This window comes from Sturnus vulgaris, chromosome 12, assembly GCF_052056855.1.
Source record: "Sturnus vulgaris isolate bStuVul1 chromosome 12, bStuVul1.hap1, whole genome shotgun sequence".
Classification (NCBI taxonomy): domain Eukaryota; kingdom Metazoa; phylum Chordata; class Aves; order Passeriformes; family Sturnidae; genus Sturnus; species Sturnus vulgaris.
In genome coordinates this window covers 416903-438730 of record NC_142254.1, presented here as the reverse complement: position 1 = coordinate 438730, position 21828 = coordinate 416903, and the positions used below count along the sequence as shown (strand labels likewise).

At 41.7% G+C, this 21828-nt stretch overlaps 1 long non-coding RNA gene across 1 annotated transcript in view; it reads right to left on the bottom strand.

The window, feature by feature from the left end:
• Positions 1–2813: 2813 nt before the first annotated feature.
• The window catches only part of LOC148222305 (uncharacterized), a 70979-nt gene continuing 51964 nt past the window's right edge, over positions 2814–21828 (bottom strand). The window contains exons 2-4 of the long non-coding RNA XR_015806158.1: positions 10106–10171; positions 5055–5169; positions 2814–3584 (exon numbers count right to left, since the gene is read on the bottom strand). This is a non-coding gene — a long non-coding RNA (uncharacterized LOC148222305). The remainder of the gene's footprint in view (positions 3585–5054; positions 5170–10105; positions 10172–21828) is intronic.

The window sequence follows — 21828 nt, the reverse complement described above, 5'->3', positions numbered from 1 at the left end:
GAAAATTCAAAAAGCCAAATATGCTAAGAAAAAAAAAAAAAAAAGAAGCTTATTTAGTGCAATTATTTGAAGATTAGATTGAAAAAAAAATGAGAAAAAAATTGATGTTTCTTCCAGTGGGAAAAGCATTACTGGAAGTAGATAAATGCACAAAAAGCCACACTTCAAATTGCTGAGGAATTTAAATGTTAAAACAAACAGCCAAATTTAGATTGAATGTTTGTTTGATATGTTTCTATTAGTAAATGCTCTTCATGAATTATTCAGCATCAAAAAAAGACATGAATGCCTGAAAGAGCACAGAGACCCAGCCCTGCATGTGGCTCCTCCAGCATTCTGGCATAAAAGGAGTGCAGAAGGTGCTAATAATACTTCTCTCAAGAGAAAGAGATAGGATTCCTGCAAGAAATATTCACAGGCACAGACAAAAATTAGCTGCTTGATTTCTACTGAATCTTATTGCCTCAGGTGACTCATTATCTCAATGACTTCCTGTCTATGCAGAGATTTAAGATTAATGGATTAAATTCCCTAAATTCTTGGTGAATTTATTAGCTAATAAGATACTGCTATTTGCCATTTGATTAAAAATTGTTAAGAGTTCATTTTATCCTTTTATAAAGACCAGAATTATCTTTTTTTGTGCAAATACCCTTTTCTGTCTTCCTTGGGAATAACAGGAGCAATGTCCCTCCTGATATTCTCCTAATGTGCTACTGCCGTTCCTCATTTAAAAAAGCACAACTATTTGTGTCATAGAATGAGAGAATCACAGAGATGGATATTCCCATCTCCCATCCTGAGCGTAGGGCGGGCAGGGATGCTGGATGCAGCCCCTGTCCCTGCCCAGCCCCCCCAGCAATCCCCCTGTCCATCCCTGGCAGCGCTGTCCCAACGCTCCTGGAGCTGCGGCAGCCTCGGGGCCGGGACCATTCCCTGGGGAGCCTGGGCAGTGCCAGCACCCTCTGGGGGAGCAGAACCTTGCCCCAAAATCCAGCCTGAGCCTGCCCTGGCCCAGCTCCAGCCGCTCCCTGGTGCTGTCCCTGCCCAGAGCAGAGCTCTGCCCTCAGCTCCTCTGCTGCAGCTGAACCAGCCCAGAGCCCTCAGCCGCTGCCCCAGGCCCCTCACCATCGTCATGGCCCCTTCTGGGAACTCTCTAATGGGTTCAAGTCTTTACTGTAGCTCGTGGTGCTGAGAGCTGCCCCAGCACTGGAGCCGAGGCTGCCCCAGCCCAGCGGGACAATCCCTCCCTGGCCCGGCCGGTGCTGCTGGGCCTCATCCCCCAGGACAGGGATGTCCCTCCTGGCTCCAGGATCCACCTGGCCATCCACCAGGACCCCCGGGCCCCTTCCCACGGGCGCTCCCCATCCTCTCATTCCCGGTCTGTCTGTACATCCAGGTGCCCCATCCCAGGTGCAGAGCCCGGCATTTGCCCTTGTTGAACATCACACCGCGGGCCATTCACAGCCCTCTCATTTGTCAGGTGCTTTCTGCAGAGCCTCCCTGCCTTCCAGTAAATCCAGTCCAATCTAGTATCGTCTGCTAACTTCCTCGATATTCCTTCAAGTTGTAAAAATGGTTTGGTGAAAATGAAATGGTTTCCCTTCTCATGGGACTACCTTAGGAATGCAGCTTTACTCCTGGTATTGTACTACTCACACACTGTTTTTTAAGCACTTCTTACCATACCCAAGGGAAACCAATACCAGACCTGTTTGTGGAACATCCTTCTGTGTGAGGGGAGACAATTTTCTTCTCACCACCCCAAGAAACCAATCCTTGCACAGGGTATTTCTCAGCTTCGATGACAAGTTTAGGAAATCTCAGAGCTGGCACTTGCTTGTAGATCATCGTGTTTAGTAGCAACCAACAGATTTAGCTGAACCCTTTTTAGAACCCATTTACAGTTCCAGGCTCCACAGTCTCTTATGGCAGAAAATTAAACTTAACAACATGATGTGGAAAAGGTAGTTCTTTTTATCTGCTTGAGACCAAGAGATGTATTTGGGATAGTCTATAAGTCTGGGACAGTCTTTTCCTCTGTAATTTAAGGACAGATTATCAATACCTTTCAAATATATCAGAAAACAGTATTTTAACTGAATGAAGGACAGAATTCAAGTCTTTGGCAACAAACAAATAGCAATTCCAGCACTCCAGAGCAAACATTTAACTTCACAACTTGCATTTTCTCCCCTTCAGCATAGAGGTGTGCTCTGAATAAGAAAAGATGCATTTTCTATTGATTTGCACAGCCAAAAAAATATTTTCTAAAGAGTTCTAAGTTGAAGACTGCCCTCCAGAGCAGACAGATGTGGGCCTTGGATACACAAAGACAGTATGGAATGGCAACTCTGCCAGCCACTAAAATCCAACAGAGCCTATCACAGCTTCAGAGCGCCGAGGTCTGAGGGGCTCCAGGTGCTGGTGACAACAGCACCCAGTGGGATACACCTTCAAAGGGGACTGGAGAGTTCCAGTGCAACACCACGAATTTCACTGCAGCCACCCTGGCTGATCCAGGTCTTCACCTGCCTGGATTCCCCAGAAACCTCTGTGTTAGTCACACTGCTCCAATATTAATAAAGAAAAGTTTATGAAGAAGACGTATTTTAGGACTAAACAACCTTCTCAAGTTGCTTTTCACCTGTTAAAGTGGATTAAAGAAACAGCAGCAGAAGTTTGATAGACTGCAAATTTATATTCTCAGGATGATGGGGGAAGTAAAATAATTTCCTCATTTATTATCTGGATACATCAAACAGCCATTTTTAAAATCGTGAATATTTAAGTTAAAACAATGACTGAAAAAAGGCAGGACCATTCAAATGGGCTGAGGTTCATTTAGAATCATAGGATCATAGAATGGTTTGGGTTGGAAAGGACATTGAAGGTCACCCGGTTCCATCTCCGGCCATGGTCAGGGACACTTTCCACTGTCCCAGGCTGCTCCCAGCCCCAATGTCCAACCTGGTCTTGGGCACTGCCAGGGATCCAGGGGCAGCCACAGCTGCTCTGGGCACCCTGTGCCAGGACCTGCCCACCCTTCCAGGGAACAATTCCTTCCCAATATCCCATCTAAATTTCCCCTCTGGCAGTTTGAACCCATTCTACCTTGTCCTGTCACTCCAGTTTCTGAAGAATTGCCCCTCTCTAGTTTCCACGTAGCCCCTTCTGGTAATGGAAATCTGCCATCAGGTCTCCGCTTAACCTTCTCTTCCCCAGGCTGAACAACCCCAATGTTGTCAGCCTGTCAAAAATTTGGAAATCAAGAGCGGTTTCAATCTGGTAACTGATGTGATCCATTATGGTCTTTACTGGGAATATTTCCTAGTCTTCCCTGGGTTAAAGCATTTGCAGGACTAGCACATTCAGTGAGTGATCAGAGATCACAGCTGATGACAAACACTACTCCTGCATGTGTAGAGTATGAAGGATGTAATTTAGAGTTATTCCTTTGACATTTTTGTTGTCCTTGACCTTGGTCCTGGAAGGGAGGATGGTTTGCAAGTGCAGCAATCAGATTATCTTTTCTGAGACTTGTCAGCTTCCCAGAGCTGGAATTACAGCAGAGACTTCTGCTCCTGTAGAAAATGAAGAGATGCATAATAAATGTACAGAGAAATCTATACTGAGTATATTATTAATCTACATTCCAAGTCAATTTTAGAAATATACGCCTACTGTGTCAGAGACACATTCCGGATCCAACACTGAAATTCAGTGTTGGAATAGGTACATTTTGAGGTAGAGTCCTGAACACACAAACAAACAGACACCACTATTCCTCTCAGAGCAGCAGCTTTCATTCCTCATCCTATCAAATCTCCCACTACAGTCAATTGTCTTAATCTGATTTACACCTTGGCACAAACTACTGCACACAGAGCCCACCAAATAGCTCAGATTCTGCCTGATTAAAGACAGCTTTGTGAAAGATCTGTCTGGAGCCGCAGAAACCACGGATGAAGGAATTTGTGCTGTGGGTCCTGTGTTATCACACAGGCACATTCCTGGCATTGGGAAGAGGGGCAAAGAGATTTAAACCCCATTACTCCCTCAAAAGAAAGATTTATGAAGCAAAGGTGCTGCAAACTGTGGATGAGAGACCCCACATGGTAGTAGGAAAACAATTTCCTCCTAGCCAGGAACCCATCTGCAAGCTGAAAAACATCCTGCTCGAGCTGCAGGGCAAAGAGTGAGACAATTACTGCTGAAAAGTGAAATTCAACCATTGCTGAGAGTGACAGTTGGAGCAGCAGGTCCTGGGATCCTTTGAAAGGTGGCTGGGAAGAGATAATGCAACAGATAAAGAGGGAGAGGCGTTCACTGACACATTAATTCATGTTCTGCTACGCAGTTTTCTCCCCAGTTCTGAAAAATGTTTCCTGGAGGTGAACTATTCAGAGTCTCAAATTTTATGCACTGGAGGTCAAACCAGGCAGCCTCGTAAGCTGTAAAGATGGGGGCTGCAAAATTAAACCCTGTCCTAACAACTTCAGCTCAGTTAAACCTTTCATAATAATATGAAGCTCTGAAGGTTTTAAGGGCTAAAAAAATTGAATGGTTCCCAGGAGGATTAATTCAACAAATAGTAAGTAATAAGATCACCAGCCCCAGGGAAATTCAGCAAGTTTTCTGCGTTCAGAGACTGAACAGGCCCCTTTACAGAGCACACGAAGAATAGGATGTAATTTTCTAAATCTACAGTGAAATTCAAAGTGAAAACTCAACAACATTAAAAACCATGAAGCAGTTTCTGGTAAGAAACTTCATACCTTGCAAAGAAGCAGATGTAACTCTAAATGATTTTGAGATGGCAAGTAAAAATGTTCTTCTGAAGGCCATCCTTAGCCATGAACAGATGTAACACTCCCACATCCCCTAGTGATTTCTGCCAAATGTCTGGAAGACAAGCGATTCAAACCATTTCCGGAGAGCTCTGGTGACGTACAAGTGCTTGCAGAAACTACATCAACCCCTTGAGCAATTATTTCACTTCAGTGCAGTCTCTGTTCCAGTCTCCCACCAAGGCTGGTCCTCCAAGTGCTTACCAGAATACACTCCACCGTTTGGAACATTTATTTCTCTGTTATCTCTTGCTTTGAAGTTCAATATCTGTGTCTTTCTTTCCGCAGAGCCCAGTTCAAAGAGCAGATCCCAGTGATTCTGTAACAACAGAAGAATGAGCACTCTTAGTAAGAAATCTTTGCTTCGTCTCCAGACCATATTCCTGACATCAGCATGAGCAAAGTCTGATCTAACTACAAATGCCCAAGGAAGCAGCTGTGGCCAGTTGTCAATATTATCATTTCTGATACAGTTTTGCAGTGTTATATTGAAGGGTCTTCTGTGAATTACTAATCTTTTTTCTAGCTACCAAAGGAAGCAAGGTGCAAGGAAAGAAATTTTCTCTCTATTGGTGCTTCAAACAGCATAAAGTTTGAGGATATTGAAGTCAGGCAACAAGATAGAGCACTGAAATGTGCAGCTGTAAAATTCAGCTCCATTTGATGGTGTGGGTTTATAGCAATGCCCAGGTTTGTGGGGCTGCAGTGCAGCTGTAGAGCCCATTTGGATCCTTGCTTTTTTTATTTCTCAGAGTTAAAAGAATTGCAACATTATATAAATGACACCTCTTTGGCTCTTAAATCACTTGGCTGTCTATAATGGCTGTAATAAATGTTTCCTATTCCACTGCTACAAAAAACGGCCCGGGCAGTTTTAGCCATTTGGCTGTGGCACTCACTGGCCTGTGATTCATGGCACACTTGTTATTTATTTGCAGAGGCTACAAGGCAAATGTGCTAGATGAGAATAGTTCTTTAATGTAAAGCATTAAATTATAAGCTCACCCTCAGGATTTGACTGCCAATAGTAGTAAATGGATGCCCAAGATAACACAGGAGCTGTTACTATTTAAAAATGAGCTGTTTGATATTAAACTTTTTCATTTTATAGCAGATTTTCAACCCTGTCCCCTTCTTTCAGTGCTTTAGTCCATAGCCTTCCCATGCAAGTTTGCATGGATGCTGGGAACCGCACTCACCTCATTATACAGATGTATGTCAGATCATATTCCTCCCTATTTTTGGGGTTTTTTTGTTATTTCAAAATACGGCTTCTAGCTCAGGTATTCTAATGGCTCCTATTAATGCAGCATTTATAATTGTTACCATTTTGAAAGTTCTCACCCGCTGCTATTTTTCTGTAGTCCATGGAGTACAGCTAAGGCACAAGAAGGGTAAGGTTCCAATTTTTAGGCAGCCTCGCTCATCCTCTAGTTCAAGGGCTACACCAGCTTTGGAATATTTTTCCTGAGGACTGACAGATTGTTCAGGAGCATCCCCTGAACTACAAGGCCTCCCATGCCACTTAATGATGTTCTGCTCCACCCAAATCATCCCAGAGCCAAGAGCTGACCCGAGGGTACCCAGCTCATGAATCACAGCAAAAGGAGCACATCCATTCCCATCTTATAAAGAGCCCAAGTCATTTTGCCATCAGTGAGGCTTTTGTACAATTTAAGTGGTTAAAAAACAGTTTGTCAAGTTATTCAAGCAAATCAGAATCCAGTATTGTAGAACGAAAAGCTATAATTAAGCTAACATACAAAAAACCCAAAACAACCTAAATGTTGTAACACAACATGTCAAATCCTTATAGGATACCATATATCAGGGCTTTTATTTACTGCTCAGGTTAGAAGGGGACTGTTAAAAAATCCAGTTCAAATGCTAATAAGACTATTTGATAGAGCAAATATATTCCCAACATCACAAAACTCCTCAGTCTGTTTTTTCAAAATTCCTTTTCAAGCTACAGAATTTTAAAAAACCCCAACAAACAAAGATCTCTCAAAACATGGAAGTGATCAATATGTTTCAATAATTTTATTCATTATCTTACTCATCTGTTAAAAAAAAACCACAGCAGATACATTGTATAGCAGTATGCTTATAAACTCAGTGACCTGCTCTTGTCAGCACTTAACATTTATCACCAGACAGGACTCAAGCCTTCCAGGTGTGATTCTGAAGCAATATATGTATATTAACAGGAAACCTGAAACATTAAAACAATGCCATTATCTTCCAAAGCCTGTCAGCTGAAGATAAATTTTTTTTTTCCTTGCAAAGAGCTGCAACAAAAATGTATAAGTTTCGAGTTTCTGTTGGGTAAGAAATTACTGCATAAATTTCAATTCCTTCAGTTTCTTCTATATTTGAAGTAAAGCTGCTGAATGGGAAACAAGACTGGTTTGGCTGTATTGATGCAGTTGTTATAGAAGTTTTCTACTGTCAGCTGGATGTCTAATGACACTTGGAAATACAGCCAAAATCTGACCTTAGCTAAGGAAAACAAAACCCCCCAAATCCTAGCTATTGCCAACTTCTCCCTCCCAAAGGGTCACTTTTTATGATCAGTTCTAGTAATTCAGTGAGTTGTAGCAACCTGAGAAAGATTTGAAGGAAAGTGACAATTTTCTGCAAGGCCAAGTTTTAAAATTCCCTGGAAGAGGAGCACCATGGACTCCAATCCTTGGGGAATTATTACTTGTTCTAGTGAAAGATAAAGCAACAGAGATAAATGGAGGCAAACACAGAATTTGTTCCTCTTGAGGACTGAAATGGAATCTCAATATCTAAATTTAACTGCACAAACTTGTTTCTAGCTCCCTTATCCCAGTCTAGTGATGAAGCAAAGGATGCTCCACAGGGATGCACCAGTGCAGTGTGCCCTGGGGTTTGGGGAGCAGGAGCTGGAGGCACTCAGGAATAATCCCAGAACCACAAACAGATGAGAAAACCACAAACCCTGGGAGTCTTGGCCGTGACACAAATCTGGCCAAAGACAGAGCACTGCAATCCCTGCTGGCAGGGACAGGGAGAGGAGGGCACTGCAGGCCATAAAGCAGGAAAACCCCAAAGCACAGGGAATGGAGAGTGATCAGTGCTCTGGGAACTCCTGCACGCCTACACTGAGACATCTGAAGTGCAGCAGGGCTCGCCTTGGTGGGGCGTCACTGCTCTTACAGATTAGCTCACCCTGAGCTTGGGGCTGAATTTCCCAACTGAACCCTAAATAAATTGTTGTTTAGCAGCTATTACAGGGCACAGTTAAATGGAAGAAAATAGCAGTACAGCAAATACAAGTGAACTCCAATATTTACCACAGAGAAATTGTTAAAGCCATTATTTCAGTCATCTCAGACCAGCACCAGCTTGGAAAACATCCCTGGGAGGATGGGATGGAGAAACACAGAGCTCATACGCATTCCTTACAGGAAGCTCTCAGGTATACAAGACTCTAAATATTAACTAAAACCTGGTCACTATACCAAGAATAATTCCTGATGAATAGATTCTTTCCCTAATGCTTCTTAAAAATGCATAGGAAGTTTTGATTCCTTTGTTTCTAATGATAGAAAATTTAATTCCATTTTTTATTTTGTTGGGACACAAAACAAGGAAATAAACCATTACTTAGAGTATTTTACCTCCCTATTTATTTTCAGAAGGGACGGAAAAGTGTTGATAATATTCAGAGTAGCTTAGGGTAAGATTAGGTTAAATCTGAATCATGGTTTGATTCAGCAGCACAAAAATTCCTCCAGCAGTTCCCACACAGATCCTTCAAAATTACCACTCACTGGTAATCACATTACTGAAATCCATATCAAATAATATTTCTGATGCAAATAATGGAGAAATGAAGTTAGAAAGCAGTGATCCTGTAGTACATCATCCAAATTGAATGCTGGAAACCTTGTGGGAGCCTCTTGGGCATTCTGGCCAAATTCTGCCAAATTCCAGAAACTTCTCTATTTGCAAATCAAATGTAAAACATCTTAGATTTAGGATCCCAGACAGACCTAAATGTAAGGATGAAAATGTAATACATGGGGTTTATAAGCATTTTATTTATTTGTGTGTTACTTTAAATTTCTATGATCTCATTGTGGCTGAAGACACAGAGCGGAGATCCTGCTGCTCTCCTGCACTCTCCATCACACAAGCCTGTCCATTTTGCTTTTTCCAGCAGTGTGAAACCAAGTAAATATTTCTCACCGTGAGCAAACTGATGTGAAGTGCACTTAAAACTAATTTTTAAATTGTACTTCATACAGATTTGAGTTCTGTAACAGCCTCTCCCCAGAAAATCTCTCTAATAACAGGCAAATTCACTTAAGGATGTGCCTCGTTTAATTCCAATTTGACAATAGTAACATCTGAAACATATTTTTTTTTAATCAAAGGTAAGAAAAACATGGCTATCATGCACCATGATGGGATTAGAGGCACCAGAGCACTGCAAAGGATATTTTAAACCTATCCTGACCCACACCTCCCCAAAGAAGCTAGAAACACCTACATTCTCAATTTGAGAAAACCAGAATATTTTAGTCAAATTTGGCCTATCCACAGCGTATCAGGACATGTATCAGGGATGCTATTTTGAAACAAGGTGGAGTCACTTCACTGGAGTAATGTGCTACAATGAGAAATTCCATATAAAGAGAGTTGATAATAGGAGATATAGTTACTGTGAAATTAGGTGATTAGTGAAGGAAAGTGGCAAGTTTGTACATGATACCGGCATCTGCCTTCCTTCCCTTCCTTCCCATTTGAAATTAAGGTCAAAGGTATCAATTAAATTGGTGGGAAAATTGTATTCTGACCAATCTCTTGTTTTGATCACTTGGAGTCTAAATTGCTCACTAAATTACAAGTGGTATCCTTAGAGAAATGAAGTATAGTGAAATGCTCTGTGTGCTTTTCTGGATGAATAATCGGTATAACAGTTAGTCCCCTTTGCAGATACTGAGATAAATTCAAGTGATAAAAGAGTGCCTCAGATGCTTCATCTGTCTGAAAATTAAGTCTGGGTTACCTGTCCCTCGCTCATCCTTTAGTACAGCTTTGCAGGTGGGATTCAGATCATGTCCTGTGTTTTAATATGGAATCAAAAAAAGAAATTAAAAGGTCCCATTTGTTCCCTCCCTCATCTGTCACTGCCTGCCCATATATATGACAGCTTGGAAGGGAAATTCTTTGCTCCTTTCTTATATTACACCTATTATTTAAAAATCATTGCTCCCTACCTTGACATCCGGGGGAAAAATTCATAAGCCAGGATTCAGATCCACGTCCAGACTCTTCCTCTAGTCCTGCTAGTGTAACACATAAATAAGTTTACTTCTTCTTGCTTCCTTGGCAAATTCTGCATGAGTTTTCCCAGTAATCCCCAAACATTCTCAGTCATTCTGACAGGGGGTTGCACAGGGATAAGAGGGAGCATGGAGAAATTCTGTGAGTGCAAGTTCATCAGCCATGACATTAAAGAAGGGTGGCAGAGGACTCTTGCTCGGTGTGATGCAGGACCAACAGCAGCAAAGTACAATTGTTCAGCTCATGACAAAGGCAGAACCAAGTGAATCCACCCAGGAACTGCTCTGCCTCCCAGACATTCCTTACTGCAGTTCTGGGCTCTCAGGTGTCACAGCAAGCCATCAATAGAACCTTCTTATCACAAAACCCTCCCATATTGATAAAGCCTATCTTATGCTTGCAACTGCTGGGCTCACTTAATAAATATTTATCTTGCACAGTCCAGGAGAAAGCCTTTGTGATCATTCACACAATGCACTTTATTTTATGTATTTCACTGGTAAAGGTAGTTTTATTATCTGAATTGTTGTTCCATGTGGTTATTAATTAAAATCCAATGCTACTTGAGTAATGTTAAGTTTCAACTCTTTCCTTCACCACATGACAAAGAGTGGAGGTTCTGACTGTTGATACAAATGTGGATATGCCCATAAAGCCAGAGTATTAGTTGAATATATAATATAGCAAGGACACTCCCAAACCTCTGAATTAAAAACAAAAAACAACAAAAAAAAGTCAACATCACTGATTTACTTACAGTGATAAACTTGAAATTTTATCATCACAATTATTATAGGTACCTCAGTGGAATAATTAATTCTTTGCTGAGCTTATTTCCCATTTTGCCTATAAGACAACTTGTCCAATAAAATTATGACCAAAAAATACACCTGTTTCATAGAGAAAGACCACGGGGCTGTAATCTCAGAATACTGGAAACTTAAACAGCCATTTTCTGTGATTTCTCTGCCCACAAGAGCAGCAAAACTGAACATCCAAATGCTCCAGAAAAGAAAGCAAAATCAAAGCCTGTTCTAGTTTGATCACTCATTAGGAACAATAAATAACTACCATTTGCATCTTTGATTCCCTAGTGTCCTATAAATCCAGTGGGAGCTCCAGAAGCCATTCCATGAGTTCTATTTTGCTGCAGGTGGAGCAGTAGGCATGACCTGCACTCCTTCATCACAGGGAAGGGATACCTTTACTGCTCTGGCTGCACGGACAATCAGCTGTGTCCTTCCCTCCCTCCTCTCTTTCCTAAGCCTTCAAGCAGATTAATTGTTTGAACTATATTTTCCATTATATCTCCCTTTTTGGGCACCTACGTTAATATTAGTTCTGAAAAATCCATGTCCTCAGTAAAAAAATATGCAGGAAAACAATCTTAGAATCACAACCCTCCAGGCCAAGCACTGGGGATAGTAGTTGCCCTACGAGCAGAAGGTGCTGGAAGACACTGCAGTTCAACACAGAGCAGCACTGAGGAATTCTCATCGTGGCTGACATGACATTCCCCAAATATTTGTCTTTTCACTTAGTTTGGGGCTTCCTGGGAACAGTTTGGGGCTTCCTCCCCACAGAGGTCAATAGTAAAACCAGTCAAGTGATTCAACAACTGCCCCTCAAATGAGAAATGAGTTTGTGGCCAACTCATTCCTTAAAGGCCAACTCCTGCTGTATAAAAAAATTGCAGCATAAAAAACTGCAGCCATTTGTCTCCTCAGGCCTCTGGCATAGAGCATCCAAGACTGTGCTTTCAACATTTTAGAAACAGTTTGTCAAATCATTGTGCTGTCACTAACTGGAAATCTTCATTTTCAGATGTTGTAAATATTATGAAGAGAAAGGTGCAGAGTGCACTGAAATTCAGGGTGATACCAGAGGGACTTCAAAGCACAGTTTTCCACAAACCCTAGGGAAAAACAAAGGAGCTGACTCTTCAGTCCAGGAGGAATGATGCAAAAACGCTTCCACACTGTTAGAAAACAAATACACAATAATAAAAGCTGATTTTTTTTTCCATCTGAAACGATGTGTGATACTGTTACCTTGTAGATGCTTGCAAAAATAAAATTATGTCATTGGAAAACATTCCCACTTTTCCACAGGAAGGCTTTTCCAAAATTCTCAACTGGATTTTGTCTAGGGTTTGACTGACAGAACATGTTATTTTTTCATTACATCATGAACAAGTAGACATTTTCTTGCCCAGAGAAGGAACTGTCCCATTACCTCAGCTCCAGTGGTATTTCAGTCCCTCCATTGCCTCATTTTGTGTGAACCTTTCTCATTATCTCTTGAGAATTTGTTTGTGTCATACAAAAATGGTAACAAGTTTATGGGAAACACTTGGCTCACACATAAATAGCTTTGAAGTTTATATTATCTAAAAGAGCACCATCGGGTTATTTGTTAATTGTAAACTTGCAGCTACAGGGTATGAAATTAATTTCAAAAGGTCTCCAGATAGGTTAATTTATTTTCTGTGAAAAATAGTGATGATGATGATGATGATGATGATAGTACTAATCATTTTAATAATAAAATTCCATCTAAAATCCCATCCATTATGGAATTCAGCTGCCCCATGTTCAAGTCAGACCAGCCACTTGCAAACTCTGTCCCATAACATTGGTGGATATATTTTCAAGGAATAAAGCTGGGTTTCCATGTCATCCCTCCTTTCCCTCAAATGCGTTTTGAATTCTGCACTCAAAAGAGATATGAAGTGCTGGGAACAAGATCAGTATCTGTAGAATTAGGAAAAAAACCCTAACAGGGGTTGGATAGGAGCACAAGACATGCACTAATCCTCTACTATCCCCCCAGACAGCCCACAGTTATCTTTCCCAGGAGACAGTTGTCAGCTTTGCACTAAACTGTTCCTAAATTTGGAGACTCCGTAAGTCCTTGGGGATTCTCTCCCAGTGACAGCCTGCCCAGCCATTAGAGCAGTTTTCTTGTCATGTCTGACCTAAGCTGTGCTTGCTAATGCATTATTCCCTTCCTCTCCAGGGTGGATGTGATGGAGTAAAGAACACACACCTGTTCTTTTACAATAAAAGTTGTTGAATAATAAAGCTGAAACTCTCCTGTGTTTAGTGCTCTTCCCCTTAGGCTAAACAACCTTAATTCATTTATATTTTTATTCAAAAGCTGCTCTGATATCTTCTGAAGCTGTTTTGGGAGCTTTCTTCAAATGGGCCACAACTGCTTGTCCTCCTTGAAGAGCTGTGTCCCAGACAGGACACGTTCCTCCAGTTTGCTCTCCCTCATCCAAAAGAGAGGTAAACTCTTGCTTCCCATCTCGCTCTGTGTCCACAAAACTGCAGGAATTTATAGCTCAGTGCAGATGAGAGAGGAAATAAACAGATGAAATAACTGCTCTGCCATTACAGACTTACCCGCTGCTTTGCTGAGATGTCTCTCTTTGATTCCAAGGATCAAAACGTATCTTCTTTTTCTCAGATCTAGAATTGTTTGGAATTTGTTGGAAAATGGCTTTTTCTCACCTTGATAGAAAATGAATGACACTTTTTTCTTTTTTCTAATTCTTCTCAAAAAGGAAATGAAAATCCTTTGGATGAATACATTTCATTTATGCCTTATTAGATCTTTCTGAAATGCCCTCTTAACAAAAAGAATCACTTTTTCCTCCTTTTCCTATTTTATATGAAACACTTATTCTGCCCACAAATATCAAATCAGTACTTTTTTATTCCTAATAACACTGGCATTGTTACAAATATCTTAAAAGCAATTTTGTACAGTTTGCTGTCCACAGAAAGGTTACAAAATATGTTGCCCTTCAAACATATGCTACAAATTCCACAAGCTATTAAAATAGCTTGAATAGATCTTCAAATTAAAAAGCACATTAACAAAACTAATTATTTTCATCCATTTCTTAGGCAATTTATGCCCATAGTCTTTTGGGGCTTGGCAATTATTTAAAAGTGTGTATAAAACCAACCAAAAAAAAAAAAAAAAAAAAAAAAAGATGTTTTAGAAATCATTACAGTGACTTGAATATTCTTTATGCCAGGTTAACTGACTTGACACATCATCTGGATATCAACTCAGAGGAGTCAGAAAATACAGCTGAAGAAACTTTAATTATTCTGCAATTACGTACTTGGCATTATCCTGTAAAATGCCTTTTTCATTCCAGATGGCAAAGTTCTCTAAAAAACCACTAGTATGAGGTCTTGGGGTGATCCAAAATGCTGATCCCTGCTCCAGAGAGATGCAACCAAAAATCTTAATTTTGTAATCTCTCTTCCTGTTAAAAAAATTAAATTAAATTAAAACCAAGAAAAGTATGACATTAAAAATCTGTGAAAAATCAGAAAGTGGATCTTCCAGGCTGATGTTGTGCATTACTTATGGCACTCTTGGATATCCCTGCTGATGAGTGGTGAGTTACTGGGAAGCAGGAAGGACACCACTGCTGCAGGTCCTCATTTCACAATTTATAATCAAGGATGAAAATTTTAGCCTGAAACCACACTGAAGTTTCCCACTAGTTCTCTGAGTTTGAATTTTTTTGAGGTCAAGAGCTGCCATTCTCCTCATGTGCATCAGCCAGAATTGCATATATTTTTATTTCTAGCTTTTGTGAGAACTATGTAGTACCAACATTGCAGGACTTTGGAGACAGTTTGATGCACAGGATCAGTAAATGGGTGCCAGGTCTTGTACCTAAACGCAGCTTTGTGTGCAAAACATTATCTTTTCCTTCAGTGCCTTCAGTAAACAGTGCCCAGAGCAGGAACTTCCACAGCACGGAGCCCATTTCCATCACTGACCCTTCACCAAGGAGGGGCTGCAGAGCCAGGACATTTTGGTAATAAATCCGCTTAGTCCAACATGCGGAGAGATGTTGTCTCCCTTCTCACATCTCTGCGTAGGGAATATTGCACACAATGGGATTTGTGCTTTTGCACATCTTCACCTAGAGCAGGCCATGCTTTTAGATGGGACATCCTGGGCTAAATCAGATGTAACTGAATCAGAAGTAACTCAATCCTGCCTGTTCTCTCTCCACATGGGGAATCTAAACTGCCTCATTGGAGCTCACAGAGCCCCAGACTGGGTGAGGCTGGAAATGGCTCCTCTGGTGCCACCTCCCTGCTCCAGCAGGGCCATCCCAGAGCACAGGGCACAGCAGTGTGTCCATGTGGCTCTGGAATATCCCCAGGGAGGAGACTGCACAGCCTCTCTGCACACTCTGCTCAGGGCTGGGCACTGCCCAGGGCAGAAGTTGTGCCTCCTGTGCAGGGGCAGCTCCTGGGCTCAGCCCCTGCCCGTGGCTCTGGGGCCATTGCTGAGCCTGGAGCAGAGCCTGGCACTGCTCTGAGCCTGCCTGCACACAGGGACACACAAGGACAGACAGACACACAGGGACACACAGGGACACACAGGGACACACAGGGACAGACAGACACACAGGGACAGATAGACAGACAAGGACACACAGGGACAGACAGACACACAGGGACACACAGGGACACACAGGGACAGACACACACACACAGGGACACACAGGGACATACAGACAGGGACACACAGGGACACACAGGGACACACAGACACACAGGGACACACAGACACACAGAGACACACAGACACACAGGGATACACAGGGACACACGGGGACAGACAGAGACCCAAACAGGGACAGACAGAGGCATCCAGGGACAGACAGGAACACCCAGGGCTGAAGGCCCCTCTCAGCTGGGGCTCCTCTCCAGGCTGAGCAGCCCCAGCTCCCTCAGCCTTTGCTGGCACTGAGCTGCTCCAGCCCTTGCTCAGCTCCAGGAGCTCCTGTCCCTGCTGTGCTGAGGATGCAGAGCTGGGCACAGCACCCAGAGGAGCCCCCAGGGCTGGGCACAGGGCCAGCAGCGCCCCTGACCTGCTGCCAGGGCTCTGCCCATGGCCCAGGCACCCTTGGCCTCCTTGGGCCAGGACACTGCTGGCTCAGGGACAGCTCCGTGTCCCCAGCACCCCCAGGACACTCTGCTGGCTCAGGGACAGCTCCGTGTCCCCAGCACCCCCAGGACACTCTGCTGGCTCAGGGACAGCTCCGTGTCCCCAGCACCCCCAGGACACTCTGCTGGCTCAGGGACAGCTCCGTGTCCCCAGCACCCCCAGGACACTCTGCTGGCTCAGGGACAGCTCCGTGTCCCCAGCATCCCCAGGTCCTTCCCCACAGAGCTGCTCCAGCAGGTCCCCCCCAGCCTGTGCTTGTGCTGGGCTTGTTCCTGCCCAGGCTCCCCCAGATTTGATTTATAAATCAGCCGAGCCAAACACAATATATTTGATGTGCTGAGGATTGAGAAAACCGTAACTGGAAATGGTGCTGCAAATCTACTCCGAGTGAGGTCACAAGGAATGGATTTCGCCAAATTTCCCAGTAGATATTACCTTGCCCTTGAGGGCTCACCTGAAGATGAGAGACATTCAATTTGAGTGTTGTTGCATTTAATCAAAGGTTGTCAATCACATGATATTATTTCAACCAAAATTAAACAGAGGCTCGCCTGTGTCAGCTTGCTGGTAATGAACAAGTGTTTCATATTTTGCTTTATTTGCATTTAAGTCCAAGTTTTCATAAAGGTACCCTGGGGTTTTAGGATTTTTACCAACACCCAGTTATCACTTCCAAAGTGCATCATGTCGTAGTGTAAGACTTTCTGAAGTTAATATGCTGCTGACATTAAACTGAAAGATGTTCCTTTTTTCTGTAAGTTCAGAGAGAAAAGGCAATATTTAAAAAAATCATATAGAAAGAAGCTTTATAAAAGTTCACAGACAGTGAAAATAACACAATCATTTTCTATGGGCTTTTTGTTAAGAGAGAGAAAAATTTGCATTTAAATTAATACATTTCACTTGTTTCTTCTGTTCTGTGTGAGACGGTTTGTGTACAAACTAAATAATACAAACCTTCCAATGGTCTCATTTTCTTTTGTTTAGTTATCCTATGATGAAATGATCTGTAACTTAAATAATGGACAACAAATCCTACCCTTTGTTTTAAATCTGCTTCAGCTCCTCAGGTATCTGTTAATTAAAATGTTTTTCCTCTTACAGTAGCATCTGTTTCCAATTAAGTGATCACTATTTAAAAAGTCAACAACAAGAATCATGTTTTTACTAGAGCAAGAATAAAATAACCCACTGTACAACTATGAAAAATAAAAGGGTTCACACTGCAATTATCTGAAAGGCTGAATTAGGCTGGAGACTGCAGTTTTTAAAGGAACTCATGCAGAAAGCCATTCCCCCTTGTCCTGGAACTCCAGACCCTTGCAAAAAGTCCCTTGTAAAAAGTCCCTTTACTCTTTTAAGTGATTATTTTGCCACATGAATCTATACATTTAAAATGAACCAGGTTTAGGAATATCCTGAAATTTCATGTTTTTATCTTGTTAACCCGCAGGCTTTTATCAAATAAGATCAGCCAGCTTCACTGACCACCTCTGCACAACAACTCTGTTTGAAATCCATCATCACAGCTGTTCCCTGCTTTCCCTTCATTCCCCTAAGCCTCAGGTCGTTTCCTGCACATTCAGAAATCTATGCAGCGTAACCTCGGGAGATCAGGATGAATGAGGGGACAATGGTATCTCCTTTGGGCAGAGATTGTCTGCTGGAGCTAAACCTGACCTAGGGCTACACATGGTTATTCCACTTCAGCTGCTCCACTGGTGGAGCAATGCAGGATTTCTTTGGCTTGGTTTTAAAGGATCCGTTTTTGCCCAAAAAAATAAAAGCTGCATCAAGGTGAGACTTGATTGCCACTTTAATTATTAAATTATCACTATTATTACTATTATAATTATTACTATTAATTTCTTCATATAATTATTATATTGTTGTGCCAGGGGAGGCTCAGGGTGGACAGCAGCAGGAATTTCCCCATGGAAAGGGTGGGCAGGGATTGGCAGGGGCTGCCCAGGGAGGTTTGGAGTGCCCATCCCTGGAGGTGTCCCAAGAAGGGCTGGAGGTGGCACTCAGAGCTCTGGGCTGGGGTCAAGGTGGGGATGGGGCACAGCTGGGACTCCATGGTTTTGGAAGCCTTTTCCAACCCTTAAGATTCTATGATTTTATAAAATTAAATATTCTATTATTATCAAGTTGGAAATGAATGAAGTTAGGAATATGGAAAAACACAAGATCATGGAGCAATACCCAGGGACATAACCATGCAAATTTTCATTCACATATTTGAATATTGTTCGAGGTTCACTCTGTGAAATGGGAAAGCGGAACACTTCTGCTACTACCAGATAAATGACCTCTGGGAGTGCCTAACACCTCTCAGCACTGAGTAAACACAATGTAAGCACAGTGCTCATGTGCAGCAGTGCCCCAATCCCTTGACTGTGTGCCTAAGCACGGGCAGGGGTGAGCTGGCCTCTTGGACACGTTTACTCCAGCTCTGAGGAGCAAAGAAGGAGAGAAAATGTAGAGTGAAGAGAGGCTGAGTGTATCTGACTGCTTCAGCAAAACAAGGGGCTGCACGTGGGCAGGCTGGGAATGGTTTTCCATCGGCAGAGATGCCAGAAGGAAGTGCCAGTGCAAATAATACTGATGTATTCCACGGGTTATCGCTGGAGGATTCTGCTTTGAGCGATGCCCAGGTCTGAAGCCAGCCCCACTCACCATCCCTGGCACTGGGAGGGGATCAGCACTGCTCCTCCCTGGCCTCTCTGGCATGCTTGGAGCAGTATCCATGCCTTCTCAGGGCTTCATTTATCCCAGCAGGGCTCTGGCTCTGTTCTGACCCCCAGTACTGCTGCAGTCCAAACACGAAATGAAAACAACAAGACAACCACCGGAAGGAGCAGGGCAGTTGAATGAAGTAAAGACCTAAAACATGCCACTTTTTTAGCAATTTCCCCTAACCACACAGTTCAGAAGAGGTCACTTCATCAAGAGTGGTTTGATTATTTGGTTGTAATAGAGAAAGCTTGAGTTTAGTTTACCCTCCAGGATAAAAAATAGGTCAGCTTTTCATTAACAACAACAACAAAAAAAAGTAGTTATTTAAAAATTGTTATGATATGTTAGACCATTAATAGCAGGATCCTAAGCACAGTTAAGTAGGTGAGAAATCAGTTACTGGGAGGAAGTAGGCCAGTAAAACATCATGAAGTGATTTAACCCGTCTCTAGTTAATGGAAATTATGCATCTGTTTTGTTCACATTAAACAATTTATGACTTCTTGACTGTTTTTCTTTCCTCTTTCCTTAAACTTTGAAGTTGCACCTAATTTGCACCTGGTACACTGACAGCTAAAATAACTCTCATTTGATAATAAGGCCAACTGATAAAGTCATTCTTTTGAAAAGCTTCTATTGAAATCTATTATGTCTATAAATCCAAACAGAGCTTCTTCTTTATTTTAGTTTGTTTTTGGTTTTTTGTTTTGTTTTAACTCAGACTATTGATCAGAAAAAAAGCTGTTGCTTCTTTTATTGCTAAACAGCAGTAGATGTTCTCCTGCTGCCAAAAGAACTAAAGTATAACTGAAATTTAAAATATAGTGGAAAACTGCCTTCCTCCTTCAATGTCTGAAATTCTTAGTGGCTGCTTTGAGCTGACATTCCCTTGCCACCAACCATTCTTTACTTGGAAGGAGAAGAAATTACTTTTTTTTCATTTCTAAAGAAATTGACAGTCATTTAACTGTACTTTTCTGCAAGTCCAAATCACCTATTGTACCATCATTAGGGCTAAATATTCCTGCTTTATCTACAGTGTTTTACTTTGAATCTCAGGGAGAGCAAGTGTGGTAAGATGCAATTAATGATGTTCTGAAATCCTCACTTTTACAAAAACAATTCCTGGACCTCCTGTGAATCAGGTAAAATTAAATGCTGACAAAAAGGAATAACTGCAGAGGGACAAGTCCAGCTCATCCAGGCACAAGGAGAAGGGACTTAAGTTATTTTGTAATCCTTACAAGAGGTATCTCCATCCCAGCTACTTCAATTTTCACATTATTTGTATTTTTATGTTTTTTATAAATGAGGAAAATGAGGTGCCCCACTCAGATCTGAGTTATCAGGCAGAAATGTGAAAACTCGGGCCTAGAAGTCGTGTGCCCATGGTGCATCTACAGCTGAACTAGCAGGAGGAGGGAAATCCTCTCGGAGCTGTGCATGGGCAGCTTATTCACTATGATTTCTTATTTTTCTGAAATTTATTTACTCTATAATTTCCTTTTTCGTATACCTTAGTGACTTGCTGGATTGCGATAGAGACAAGGCAGTTCAGTTCTATGGAAATATTTACAAGTCTAGTCCCAGCTTCTTTTCAATTAATGGAAGAGATATATTTTCCTAAATTACAGAGGTGGAATACATGCCTGTCTAATGTACTGCTGCATGCAATAGCTCGATAATTCTGGTCTAAGAATAAAGATTAAAAATTAAATACCACTAAAAAGATTACTGAAACACTGAAATAGCGTATTCAAGCCTATTTCTTTAATGAAATATTTGAAAGGCAGTGCTTTCTCAGAGCAGGTGAAAGAACCACAGTAATTAATAGTAAGTTTAGTAAAAAAAAAAAAAAAAGAAAATTTGTTATTTCTTTATTTCAGCACAAGGCAGAAAGACAGATATCTTAACTGATATCTTAACTGTTAAATTTAAAAAATGTCACCAGCCATCTTCACATATTAACAAAACACACTTCGAAATAAGCTTCAGCACAAAAGCTTGAGTGTGACAGAAATACAATTGTGCAAGTGATACTTCAGTGATAATAGAGGAGGCATCTGTCATTTCAGGGCAGTCCTGAATACTGGAAACAGTAATGGATCGGAGGAATTAATTGCTGGTGAGGAGCTTTAGGACAAAGATAATCATATATCTGTAAAAAAGCCACATAATGATTGTTCCTTCTTCCCCTTAGGGACATTTAAAGTGCACAGCTCTTGCATGATGTGGAATTCAGAAGGACAATCCAGATTATCATTTACATGATGTGCTTCAGAAATCTAACAATCATCACAGGGTTTCAGTGCAGCAATGCAGGAGTCTCTTGTTGTAGCTATTAGAGGAATTTCACCCTGGTAGTGTTTCAGCAAATTGCACTAATCTAAGTAATTTTCATCAGTACAGGCTACCAGAGGGGACAGGGCTGGGGTAGGAATCAGGAATTCCCAATCACCTCATCAGACTTAGTTAAAGCTTATTTAAGAGAAGTATCTGAAAGAAGTCACATGTGCAGGTTTACAGAAGGAACAGAGCCATGTCTAAACAACAGCAAAGCCAGGGTAACTCTTCTGAGTGGGGTTATTCCCAAATCCACCTGTGCTGAGCACACCGTGTGCCTCCTGCTCTGGTACCAGCCCAAGGGCCCACCAGCCACCGCCTGAAATATCCCAGTGTCACAGTGGCTAGCAGCAGTGCTGCCTCTGGGACCTCTAGGAGACATCAGCTCTGTTATGAATGATGTTCTATTTTTTCCAATTTATCAAGCAACAAGATTAAATTTAATAGTAAGTTTTTAATAGTAACAAAATGAATACAATCAAAGTATTGGAGATGACAATTAAAGTATTGGAGATGAAACAAAGTGCATATATTTAAGAATATACAAAATTTGGCAGTAAGTAATTTAGTATAATTGAGG